Source organism: Chlorocebus sabaeus, chromosome X, assembly GCF_047675955.1.
Source record: "Chlorocebus sabaeus isolate Y175 chromosome X, mChlSab1.0.hap1, whole genome shotgun sequence".
Lineage (NCBI taxonomy): Eukaryota > Metazoa > Chordata > Mammalia > Primates > Cercopithecidae > Chlorocebus > Chlorocebus sabaeus.
The window spans coordinates 105,483,365-105,495,396 of NC_132933.1; positions in this window are offsets into that span (position 1 = coordinate 105,483,365).

The window sequence follows — 12,032 nt, forward strand, 5'->3', positions numbered from 1 at the left end:
GAAGGGAGCAGACGGAATGCTAGAAGAGTGAGAGAAATGAGAAACATCACAGCAGTCCAATAAGAAATTAAAGATGGCAGCCAGGAGCAGTGGCTCATGCCTGTAATCCCAGCACTTTGGGAGGCCGAGGCAGGCGGATCATTTGAGGTTAGGAGTTCCAGACCAGCCTGGCCAACATGGTGAAACTCTGTTTCTACTAAAAATACAAAAATTAGCTGGGCATGGTGGCAGGCGCCTGTAATCCCAGCTACTTGGGAGGCTGAGGCAGGAGAATCGCTTGAACCCAGGAGGCAGAGGTTGCAGTGAACCAAGATTGCACCACTACACTCGGGCCTGGGTGACAAGAGCTTAACTCTGTCTCAAAAAAAAAAAAAAAAAGAAGAAGAAGAAGAAGAAGAAGAAGATGTTCTTCTTCCCTCAAAAAGTTCTCTGGAGCAAGGTGCAGTGGCTTACATCTGTAATCCCAGCGCTTTGGGAGGCTGAGGCAGGCAGATCACCCTAGGTCAGGAGTTCAAGACCAGCCTGGCCAACATGTTGAAACCCTGTCTCTACTAAAAATACAAAAAAAGGCCGGGCGCGGTGGCTCAAGCCTGTAATCCCAGCACTTTGGGAGGCCGAGATGGGTGGATCACGAGGTCAGGAGATCGAGACCATCCTCGCTAACACGGTGAAACCCCATCTCTACTAAAAAATACAAAAAACTAGCCGGGCAAGGTGGCGGGCGCCTGTAGTCCCAGCTACTCGGGAGGCTGAGGCAGGAGAACGGCGTAAACCTGGGAGGCGGAGCTTGCAGTGAGCTGAGATCCAGCCACTGCACCCCAGCCTGGGCGACAGAGCAAGACTCCGTCTCAAAAACAAACAAACAAACAAACAAACAAACAAACAAACAAACAAAAAAAATACAAAAAAAAAAAAATACCAAAAAAAAAAAAAAATACAAAAAAAAAAAAAAAATTAGCTGGGTGTGGTAGTGGGCGCCTGTAATTCCAGCTATCAGGGAGGCTGAGGCTGGAGAATCACTTGAACCTGGGAGGTGGAGGTTGCAGTGAGCTGAGATTATGCCACTGCACTCCAGCTCGGGCAACACACCAAACTCCATCAAACAAACAAACAAACAAACAAAACAAAAAAGAAAACAAAAAAAACCTCTCTGGAGCAAGGTACAGTGGCTCACACCTGTAATCACAGCACTTTGGGAGGCTGAGGCAGGAGGATTGCTTGAGCCCAGGAGTTCGAGACCAGCTTGGGCAATAGAAGGAGACCCTGTCTCTATAAAAATAAAAAACTAACTGGATGTTTTTTGTACAGGCACACACCTGTAGTCCTAGGTACTCAGGAGGCTGAGGTGGGACGATTGCTTGAGCCTGGCAGTTGTTGTCAAGCCTGCAACTGTGATCGTGCCTGGATAACAGAGTGAGAGACTCTGTCTCAAACAAACAAACAAACAAACAAACTCCCTGGAGAACATGGCAGCTGTGGACTCAGTGCACTCTCTCCTTGCATGCTCAGATCCCTTTGCTGCCATTAGGGCTTTAGATGTGGTCAATGACAAGTAACACATGCACTGAATATATTTCCTTGTTATCTATTTAATTCAGTAAATCCCATCAAAGTAGCCTCCTTGCTGGGGTCTGATGCTACTGAGCAGTTCTCTGTTGTATCATCTCCAAGTTTCTGTTGCAGCTTTTTCTTTTTTCTTTTTTTTTTTTTTTGAGACGGAGTCTTGCTCTGTCGCCCAGGCTGGAGTGCAGTGGTGCAATCTTGGCTCACTGCAAGCTCCGCCTCCCAGGTTCACGCCATTCTCCTGCCTCAGCCTCCCGAGTAACTGGGACTACAGGCGCCTACCACCATACCCAGCTAACTTTTTGTATTTTTAGTCGAGATGGGGTTTTGCCATGTTGGTCAGGCTGGTCTCAAACTCCTGACCTCAAGTGATCTGCCCACCTCAGCCTCCCAAAGTGCTGGGATTACAGGCGTGAGCCACTGTGCCCGGCCTCTGTTGCAGCTTTCAGCTGTTTTAACATCAGAAGAGATGTAAGCTTTGGAATATGATTATTACAAACTCCATTCTCCAAATACAAAAAATAATCTTTTTAGCTTATTTTCTTGTCAGCGTTCACTTGAACGCTGGCTATTTCCACAACAGCACAATCTGAGGCTCTTGGTGTTTCTATGTCCTGTAAAAATGGGGAGGCAGTCCTGTGGCCTTGGTGGTTATGGGAAGTAGGAATGGAAACATAGATGAAATACATTGTAGCAGTCAAAGCAGGTGATGTTCTCTCTTTGCTCTAGCAACAGAATAACAACCTCCAGTTTTTCCATTCTGGATTAAGACAAAGAGCTACTGCAAATAGCTGAAATCAGAAAACAAAAATCCTGGAGAAAGTCAGTTAGCTTTGCTAAACTGGTTGCTTTCAAACCTCATGCCAGAACCACCAATAAAGTAGCAATCCCAGCAAATTCACAACATCTGCTGCCTTGCCCATCCTGTGATGGAATGCCCTTCACAAGCTGTCATTAATCCCACCATGGCAGGGTAGAAGGAGGTAAAGCTAAAGAATAAGATGATCTGGAGCAGGGGTTCCCCTCCCTGGTCCGTGGGTGGGTACCAGTCCATGACCTGTTAGGAACCAGCCACACAGCAGGAGGTGAATGGTGGGTGAGCTAGCATTACCGCCTGAGCTTTGCCGCCTGTCAGATCAGTGGCAGCAGTGGATTCTCATAGGAATTCGGACCCCATTGTGAACTGTGCAGGTTCTCCTTATGAGAATCTAATACCTGATGATTTGTCACTGTCTCCCATCAGCCCCAGATGGGACTGTCTAGTTGCAGGAAAACAGGCTCACGGCTCCCACTGATTCTACATTACAGTGAGTTGTATAATTATTTCATTATATATTACAATGTAATAATAATAATGGAAATAAAGTGCACAATCATGCGATGACTTGAATCATCCTGAAACCATCCCCCTCCAACCCCTGGTCTGTGGAAAAATCATGTTCCGTGAAACCGGTCCCTGGTGCCAAAAAGGTTGGGGACTGCTGATCTAGAATAACTAACTGGTTTCTAAAGAGTTGACCCTACTCACATGGCTCATATCTGTGAATAATAGAAATACACTTCTTTTCTAAAAAAAATTTTTTTTATTGGCTGGGCGCGGTGGCTCACGCCTGTAATTCCAGCACTTTGGGAGGCCGAGGCGGGCAGATCACGGGGTTAGGAGATTGAGACCATCCTGGCTAACACAGTGAAACCCCGTCTCTACTAAAATACAAAATATTAGCCAGGCATGGTGGCAGCCGCCTGTAGTCCCAGCTACTCGGGAAGCTGAGGCGGGAGAATGGCGTGAACCTGGGAGGCAGAGCTTGAGGTGAGCCAAGATCGTGCCACTGCACATCAGCCTGGGCGACGGAGCAAGGCTCCGTCTCAAAAAAAAAAAAAAAAAAAAAAAAAAAAATTTATTTTTATTTTTTGAGACACGGTCTCACTCTATCACCCAGGACGGCGTGCAGTGGCACCATCTCGGCTTACGGCAGTCTAGAACCTCCTGGGCTCAAGCAATCCTCCTGGCTCAGCCTCCCAAGTAGCTGGGACTACAGATGCACCTCAGCACAGCTGGTAATTTTTTTTTTGTAAAGGTGAGGTCTCACTATGTTGCCGAGGCTGGTCTCCAACTCCTGGGCTCAAGGGATCCACCTGCCCCTCCCAAAGTGCTGGGATTACAGGCATGAGCCATCATGCCTGGCTCACATTTCCTTTTACTTTTTTAAGCTTACATATAATCATATTCATTAGGAGAACTGAAAAGTAGTTTATTTTTCTGTAAACAAATAAAATTGCTTTTAGGTACATGTTAGAAGCGACACAGTAGAAAGGGTGTGGCGCTGGAGGGAAGACCTAGCTAAAGATACCCCTTACATGCTACATGACCTTGGGCAAGATGCCCAACCTCCCAAGTGACTGCTCCATCATCTGTAACATGAGAATGATCAATACCACATCCCAGAGCATTATATAAAGAATTATAAAAAATCCAACAGTGTTAAAAGTAATACATGTATGTATATGGAGTTTTTACTGTCTTTTAGTATCTATGATTAGAAACATATCGAGGCAAAAAGTTTGAATAATTACTGAGCTAAGTAAGCCTCTATCTCCAGAAATGAAAAAGAAGAAGAGCAAAGTACATTTGTAAAAGTTGTGGGAAAGCACCTCTGCTTCTGGCCAAGATGGAGTAACAGGGACAAGACTTACTACCTGCTTGAAACAATAGATTTACACAAAGTACGTGCAATGACGGTTTTCAAAACAATAACATCAGAAAATGGAGGACAGCGGAAACAAATGATGTAAGCCTGTTAGCAGTGGCAAATCCATCCAGCTCTGCAGCAACCTCAATTCTTGCCTCCTCAGAAGAAAGAATTTACTGGGTGCAGTGGCTCAGGCCTGTAATCCCAGCACTTTGGGAGGCTGAGGTGGGATGATCTCTTCAGCTCAGGAGTTTGAGACTGGCTGGGGCAATATAGTAAGACCTTGTTTCTACAAAAAAAATTAAAAAAAAAAAAAAATAGACAGGTGTGGTGGTGCACACCTGTGGTCCCAAATACTTGGGAGGCTGTGGCAGGAAGATCACTTGAGCCCGGGAGATCAAGGCTGCAGTAAACCGTGATCATGCCACTGCACCCCAGCCTCGGCAACAGAGTGAGACTCTGTCTCAAAAATACAAAAATTACCAGCCGGGTGCAGTGGCTCACGCCTGTGATCCTAGCACTTTGGGAGGCTGAGTCGGGTGGATCACTTGCGGTCAAGAGTTCGTAACCAGCTTGGCCAACCTGGTGAAACCCGGTCTCTACTAAAAATACAAAAATTAGCCGGGCATAGTGGCAGGTGCCTGTAATCCCAGTTACTCGGGAGGCTGAGGCATAAGAATTGCTTCAACCTGGGAGGCAGAGGTTGCAGTGAGCCAAGATCACGCCACTGCACTCCAGCCTGGGTGACAGAGCGAGACACTGTGTCAAAAAATAAATAAATAAATAAAAATAAAAAAAGACATTCTTCACAGAAATAGAAAAAACAATCCTAAAATTTATATGGAATCACAAAAGACCCAGAATATCCAGTCTGTCCCTGGATCTAAGGAAAAAGGACAAAAGGGGGGGAAAAAAAGAGAGTGAGAGAGGCTCCTAAAAGCCAAGAAATCTTGCACAAAAATAGTAAGGTTTGCCGGGCGCGGTGGCTCACACCTATAATCCCAGCACTTTGAAAGGCTGAGGCGGGTGGATCACTTGAGGTCAGGAGTTCGAGACCAGCCTGGCCAACAGGGTGAAACCCCATCTCTATTAAAAATACAAAAATTGGCCAGGCGCGGTGGCTCAAGCCTGTAATCCCAGCACTTTGGGAGGCCGAGGCGGGCAGATTACGAGGTCAGGAGATTGAGACCATCCTGGCTAACACAGTGAAACCCCCTCTCTACTAAAGAATACGAAAAATTGGGCCGGGCGCAGTGGCTCAAGCCTGTAATCCCAGCACTTTGGGAGGCCGAAACGGGTGGATCACGAGGTCAGGAGATCGAGACCATCCTGGCTAACACGGTGAAACCCCGTCTCTACTAAAAAATACAAAAAACTAGCCGGGCGTGGTGGCGGGCGCCTGTAGTCCCAGCTACTCGGGAGGCTGAGGCAGGAGAACGGCGTGAACCCGGGAGGCGGAGCTTGCAGTGAGCTGAGATCCGGCCACTGCACTCCAGCCTGGGCGACAGAGCGAGACTCCGTCTCAAAAAAAAAAAAAAAAAAAAAAAGAATACGAAAAATTAGCTGGGCGTAGTGGCGAGCGCCTATAGTCCCAGGTATTCGGGAGGCCGAGGCAGGAAAATGGCGTGAACCCAGGAGGCGGAGGTTGCGGTGAGCCGAGATTGTGCCACTGCACTCCAGCCTGGGCGACAGAGCAAGACTCCGTCTCAAAAAAAAAAAAAAAAAAGTAAGAATAATGCTTACTGCAGCACTATTCACAACAGTCAAGAAAGAAAGAAAGAAACAATGAAATGCATCCCAGAACAAAAGCTCCAGGATACTTTTAGGAATACAAAAATATCCAGCAACCGATAAGGTAAAATGCACCATGTCTGAGATCCAAGCAAAGATTACCAGGAATGCCTTTGAAGGGAAAAAGTACCCATAATGAGGAGAATAATCAATCAATCAAAACAGACTCAGAACCGACAAGGATGTTAGAATTAGCAGTGAAGGACATTAACACAACTATTATTATAACTTTATGTGTGATATTGTGATATAAGAGTAAGTAGGCCGGGTGCGGTGGCTCACGTCTGTAATCCCAGCACTTTGGGAGGCTGAGGCGGTCAGGAGATCGAGACCATTCTGGCTAACGGGGTGAAACCCCGTCTCTACTAAAAATACAAAAAATTAGGTGGGCATAGTGGTGGGCACCTGTAGTCCCAGCTACTCGGGAGACTGAGGCGGGAGAATGGCGTGAACCCAGGAGGCGGAGCTTGTAGTGAGCCGAGATCACGCCACTGCACTCCAGTCTGGGTGACAGAGACTCCGTCTCAAAAAAAAGAGTAAGTATACATTTGGTCTTTGTTCCTGGTTCCTGAGACAGAGCTCTTAAAACTCTTACAATTTCCTGAATGACAAGGTGACAGGATCATCTTGTTGTTCATAACATGCCTCTTTCAATCATCCCTGAGTTTATGATCATCCCTGAGTTTATGCCAGTGAGGTGACTCTTGGAGGGCCCCTAGATGGCTTCAAATGAGGGCTGTTTGCCAGCCCCACCCTGGACCTCTAGGGAGGGGAGAGGGTCTGGAGATTGAGGTAATCATCCATCTCCAGCCAATGGCTTCATCAATCATGCCTACATGATGAGAAGTCCATAAAAACCCCTGAATGAAAGGTTTGGAGGGTTTCTGGGTTGGTAAACACATCAACATGCTGGGAGGTTGCCCCTTCCATATCTAGTCCTATACATCTCTTCCATTTAGCAGTCCCTGAGTTGTATCCTTTATAATAAACCAGTCATAGTAAATAAAGTGCCTTCCTGAGTTCTGTGAGCCATTCTAACAAATTATTCAACCTGAGGAAGGGGTTGTGGGAACCCCTGATTTATAGCCGATCAATCAGAAGTATGGGAGGCCTGGGGTTTTCAATTGGTGTCTCAAGTGGAGGTAGTTATGTGGGACCAAGCCCTTAACTTGTGGGGTCTGACACCAATGCCAGGTAGTGAGTGTTAGAATTGAATTGAATTGTTGGACACCCAGTTGGCATCTGGAGAGTTGGCGAACTGGTTGTTGGTATGGAAAAAACCCACACATTTAGTATCAGAAGTGTTCTGAGGAAAAACAGTTCAGAGTATGCCATATGTTAAAAAAGTTAAATTAGAGACATTGAGGATATAAAAAACACATTGAATGGAATTAATAGCACATTAGACATCGCAGAAGGAAATATTAGTTAACTTGAAAGTATAGCAATAAAAACAATTGAAAACAAAACACATAGGAAAAAAAACTCCTAAAATGAAAAGAGCATCAATGAGCCATGGGACTTTAAGCAGCCTAATTTATGAGTAATGTGTATCCATGAAGGAAAATAGAGGAGAACTTCAGAAAAAAAAATTTTTTTAAAGAAATACCGGACAAAATTTTTCCAAATTTGATGAACACCAGAAACCTACAGATCCGGGAGGCTCAAAGGACCCCAAACACATGAAGAAAATTACACCAAGGCATACCATAATTGAATTGCTCAAAACCAGTGCTGAAGAGAAAATCTTAAAAACAGCCAGTGGGAAAAATGGGACATGTTATGTACATAGGAACAAAGAGAAGGATGACATCAGATTTCTCACTCGAAACAATGCAAACAAGAAGACTGGGAAGTGGCTGGGCGTGGTGGCTCACGCCTGTAATCCCAGCACTTTGGGAGGCCGAGGCAGGTGGATCACCTGAGGTCGGGAGTTTGAGACCAGCTTGGCCAACATGGTGAAACCCCGTCCCTACTAAAAATACAAAAATCAGCCGGGTATGGTGGCACACACCTGTAGTCCCAGCTACTCAAGAGGCTGAGACAGGAGAATTGCTTGAACCCGGGAGGCAGAGGCTGCAGTGAGCCGAGATCACGCCACTGCTCTCCAGCCTAGGTGAGACAGAGCAAGACTCCATCTAAAAAAAAAAAAAAAAAAAAAAAAAAAAAATCTTCAAAGTACTAAAAAAATTAAAATAAACTGTCAACCTATAATTCTATACTCATGAAAATATCTTTCAAAAAATAAGGTGAGTTGGGGCACAGTAGCTTTTTGCAGAGACCCTCTCTACAAAAAATTGTTTTGTTTTTTTTTTTGAGACGGAGTCTCACTCTGTCACTAGGCTGGAGTGCAGTGGCACAATCTCGGCTCACTGCAACCTCCGCCTCCCAGGTTCAAGCAATTCTCCTGCCTCAGCCTCTCGAGTAGCTGAGATTACAGGCATGCGCCACCACACCAGGCTAATTTTGTATTTTTAGTAGAGATGGGGTTTCTCCATGTTGGTCAGGCTGGTCTCAAACTCCCGACCTCAGGTGATCTGCCCACCTCAGTCTCCCAAAGTGCTGGGATTACAGGTGTGAGCCACTGCACGTGGCCAAAAAATTGTATTTCATGTGTATAGAATCCCAGTGCTTTGGGAGGCTGAGGTGGAAAGAGTGCTTGAGCCCAGGAGTTCAAGGCTGTACTGAGCTATGATTTGGCCACTGCACTCCTGTATGCAAAGTGGTATATATCACTTGAAGGTAGACTATGATAAGTTAAAGGTGAATACTATAAACCCTAAAGCAATCAGTAAAATAAAACCAACAGTTGGCTGGGCATAGTGGCTCATGCCTGTAATCCCAGCACTTTGGGAGGCTGAGGCAGGAGGCTCACTTGAGCCCAGAAGTTTGAGACCAGCCCTGGCAACATAGCAAGACCCCATCTCTACAAAAAATAAAAATAAATAAAAAATAGCTGGGCATGGTGGCACACGCCTGTAGTCCTAGCTACTTGGGGGACTGAACTGGGAAGATTGCTTGAGCCCAGGAAGCCAAGGCTTCAGTGAGCCATGATTGCATCACTGGACTCCAGCCTAGGCAACAGAGTAAAACCCCATCTCTAAAAATTACAAAAGAAACTCAAACCAAAAATCCGAGTTATGGTTGATAAGCCAAGAAAAGATAAAGCGGGCTAGGCATAGTGGAGTGGCTCAGGCCTATAATTCCAGCCACTTGAGAGGCTAAGGCAGGGAAGATTCCTTGAGTCCAGGAGTTTGAGACCAGGCTGGGCAACATAGTGAGATCCTATATCCAAAAAAAAAAAAAAAAAGATAAAAATCCATGTTGTGTGTGGGGAAAAAAAAAAAACAAAAAACCCCATAAGATACAAGAAGAGTGATGTCAGCTAGGCACAGTGGCTCACACCTGTAATCCCAGGACTTTGGGAGGCCAAGGTGGGCGGATCATGAGATCAAGAGATTGAGATCATCCTGGCCAACATGGTGAAACCCTGTCTCTACTAAAAATACAAAAAATTAGGCCGGGCATGGTGGCTCACACCTGTAATCCCAGAATTTTGGGAGGCTGAGGCAGGTGGATCACGAGGTCAGGAGTTTGAGACTAGCCTGGCCAAGATGGTGAAACCTTGTCTCTCTACTAACAATACAAAAATTAGCTGGGTGTGGTGACGCGTGCCTGTAATCCCAGCTACTCAGGAGGCTGAGGCAGGAGAATCGCTCGAACCCAGGAGGCAGAGGTTGCAGTGAGCCAAGATCACGCCATTGCACTCCAGCCTGGGTGACAGAGCAAGACTCTGTCTCCAAAAAATATATATACAAAAAATAGAAAAAATTAGCTGGGTGTGGTGGCACACACCTGTAGTCCCAGCTACTCGGGAGGCTGAGGCAGAATGGCATGAACCCGGGAGGCGGAGCTTGCAGTTAGCCGAGATTGTGCCACTGCACTCCAGCCTGGACAACAGAGTGAGACTCCGTCTCAAACAAACAAACAAAAAACATCAACAACAAAAAACAAAAACAAACAAAAACAAAAAAAGAGGAGTGATGTCACCAAAATGAAAGACTAAGAAGCTCCAGGCTCTGGCTCCTTAACAGAATCATCAAAAAGCAAGCAGAATTGTTACAGCTAACTGTGTCGGAGCACTGGAAAATAGTTGATAATGGTTTGGACTTGTGTCTCTGCTCAACTCTCATACAGAATTGCAGTCCCCAATGTTGGAGGAGTGACCTGGTAGGTGATTGGATCATGGGGGCAGATTTCTCCCTTGCTGTTGTCACGATAGTGACTTCTCATGACATCTGGTTGTTTAAAAGTGTGTGGCACCTCCCCACTTCACTCTCTTCCTCCTGCTCCAGGACAGGTAAGACGTGCCTGCTTCCCCTTCACCTTCCACGGTGATTGTAAGTTTCCTAAGACCTTTCAGCCATACTTCTTGTAGAGCCTGCAGAACCATGAGCCAATTAAGCCTCTTTTCTTTATAAATTCCCCAGTCTCAGGTATTTTTTTATAGCAGTGTGAGAACAGACTAATACAATGGTCAAAAGTTTATAGCAACTGTCCAACCAGGAAAAAGCCATCTTGAAAGTGGGAGTATTGTGGCATTTTTACTTGCCCTTCCCCACTGTCTGCCTGGCACGATGGCAGTCTTGGTCAGTCTCAAAGCAATTGCCTCATTCCCAGTTCCCTCCCTTGAACTGGAGGGAGCAGAGATCTTATTTGCAAATTGTTATGTATGTGCTTTCTATTTGTCCACCTGTTTTCTGTTCTTTAGTATATCCTTTTTTTTTTTTTTTTCTTGTGAGATGGAGTCTTGCTCTGTTGCCCAGGCTGGAGTGCAGTGTTGCTATCTCAGCTCACTGCAACCTCCGCCTCCCTGGTTCAAGCAATTCTGCCTCACCCTCCCAGTAGCTGGGACTACAGGCACGTGCCACCATGACTGGCTAATTTTTGTAGTTTTAGTAGAGATGGGTTTTTGCCATGTTGGACAGGCTGGTTTCAAACTCCTGACCTCAAGTAGTCTGCCTGCCTCGGCCTCCCAAAATGCTGGGATTACAGGCGTGAGCCAGTTGTCTCTTATTTCTCCTGAGTCTTAGGCAGGTCTTGATTTCTGGTTAGATCAGAGAAGTTATTTCAAATGGATTTATTTTGGGTGGGCTTGGTCTGGGACTGATTACCAGTAAGGAGACATTCCTGTACTTACAGTTCATTGTTTTTTGTTGTGAGAGAGTCTCACTCTCACCCAGGCTGGAGTGCAGTGGCGCGATCTCGGATCACTGCAGCCTCCGCCTCCTGGGTTCAAGCAATTGTCCTGCCTCAGCCTCCTGAGTGGCTGGGATTACAGGCGTGTGCCACTACGCCTGGGTAACTTTTGTATTTTTAGTAGAGATAGGGTTTTGCCATGCTGGCCAGGCTGGTCTCAAACTCCTGACCTGAGGTGATCCACCCACCTCGGCTTGCCAAAGTGCTGGCATTACAGGCGTGAGCCACTGCGCCCGGCCCTTAGAGCCCATTCTCACCTAGCTCTTTATGCCTGCTTCCTTATCTGCAAAATGGGGTGACTGATTGTAGTGCTTCAGTCATAGGGTCTTCATGAGCCTTCGATGACAGCTTTTGAGTTCCTGGATCCAGTCATACCTGAAACTAGTATTTCTGTTCTTACTTTTGCTAAGTCAGTTTGAGCTGGGCTCCTCACAGCAACTGCCTTGATTCCTGCCTGTGTCAGCAGAGTGACTGGGAGGTTTGTGGGTGGCGATGCTGGGGCTGAGTGACCCTCACAGTGGGTACGCCCAGACCCAGTGCAAAGGCAGAAGGCTGGAGGGAGTGTTGAGGCCCTGCCCATGGGAATGGTCCCTCAGCTGCCACCGATCAGGATTCCCTTCATCTATCAGTGTGAGGGGTTGGATGACTAATTTATGTCGAGATTCCTGTGGCAGGTGTTCAGTGTGGTCTGGGGTAAGGTTGGAGGGAACCTGTCTGGTGTGGGAGCTG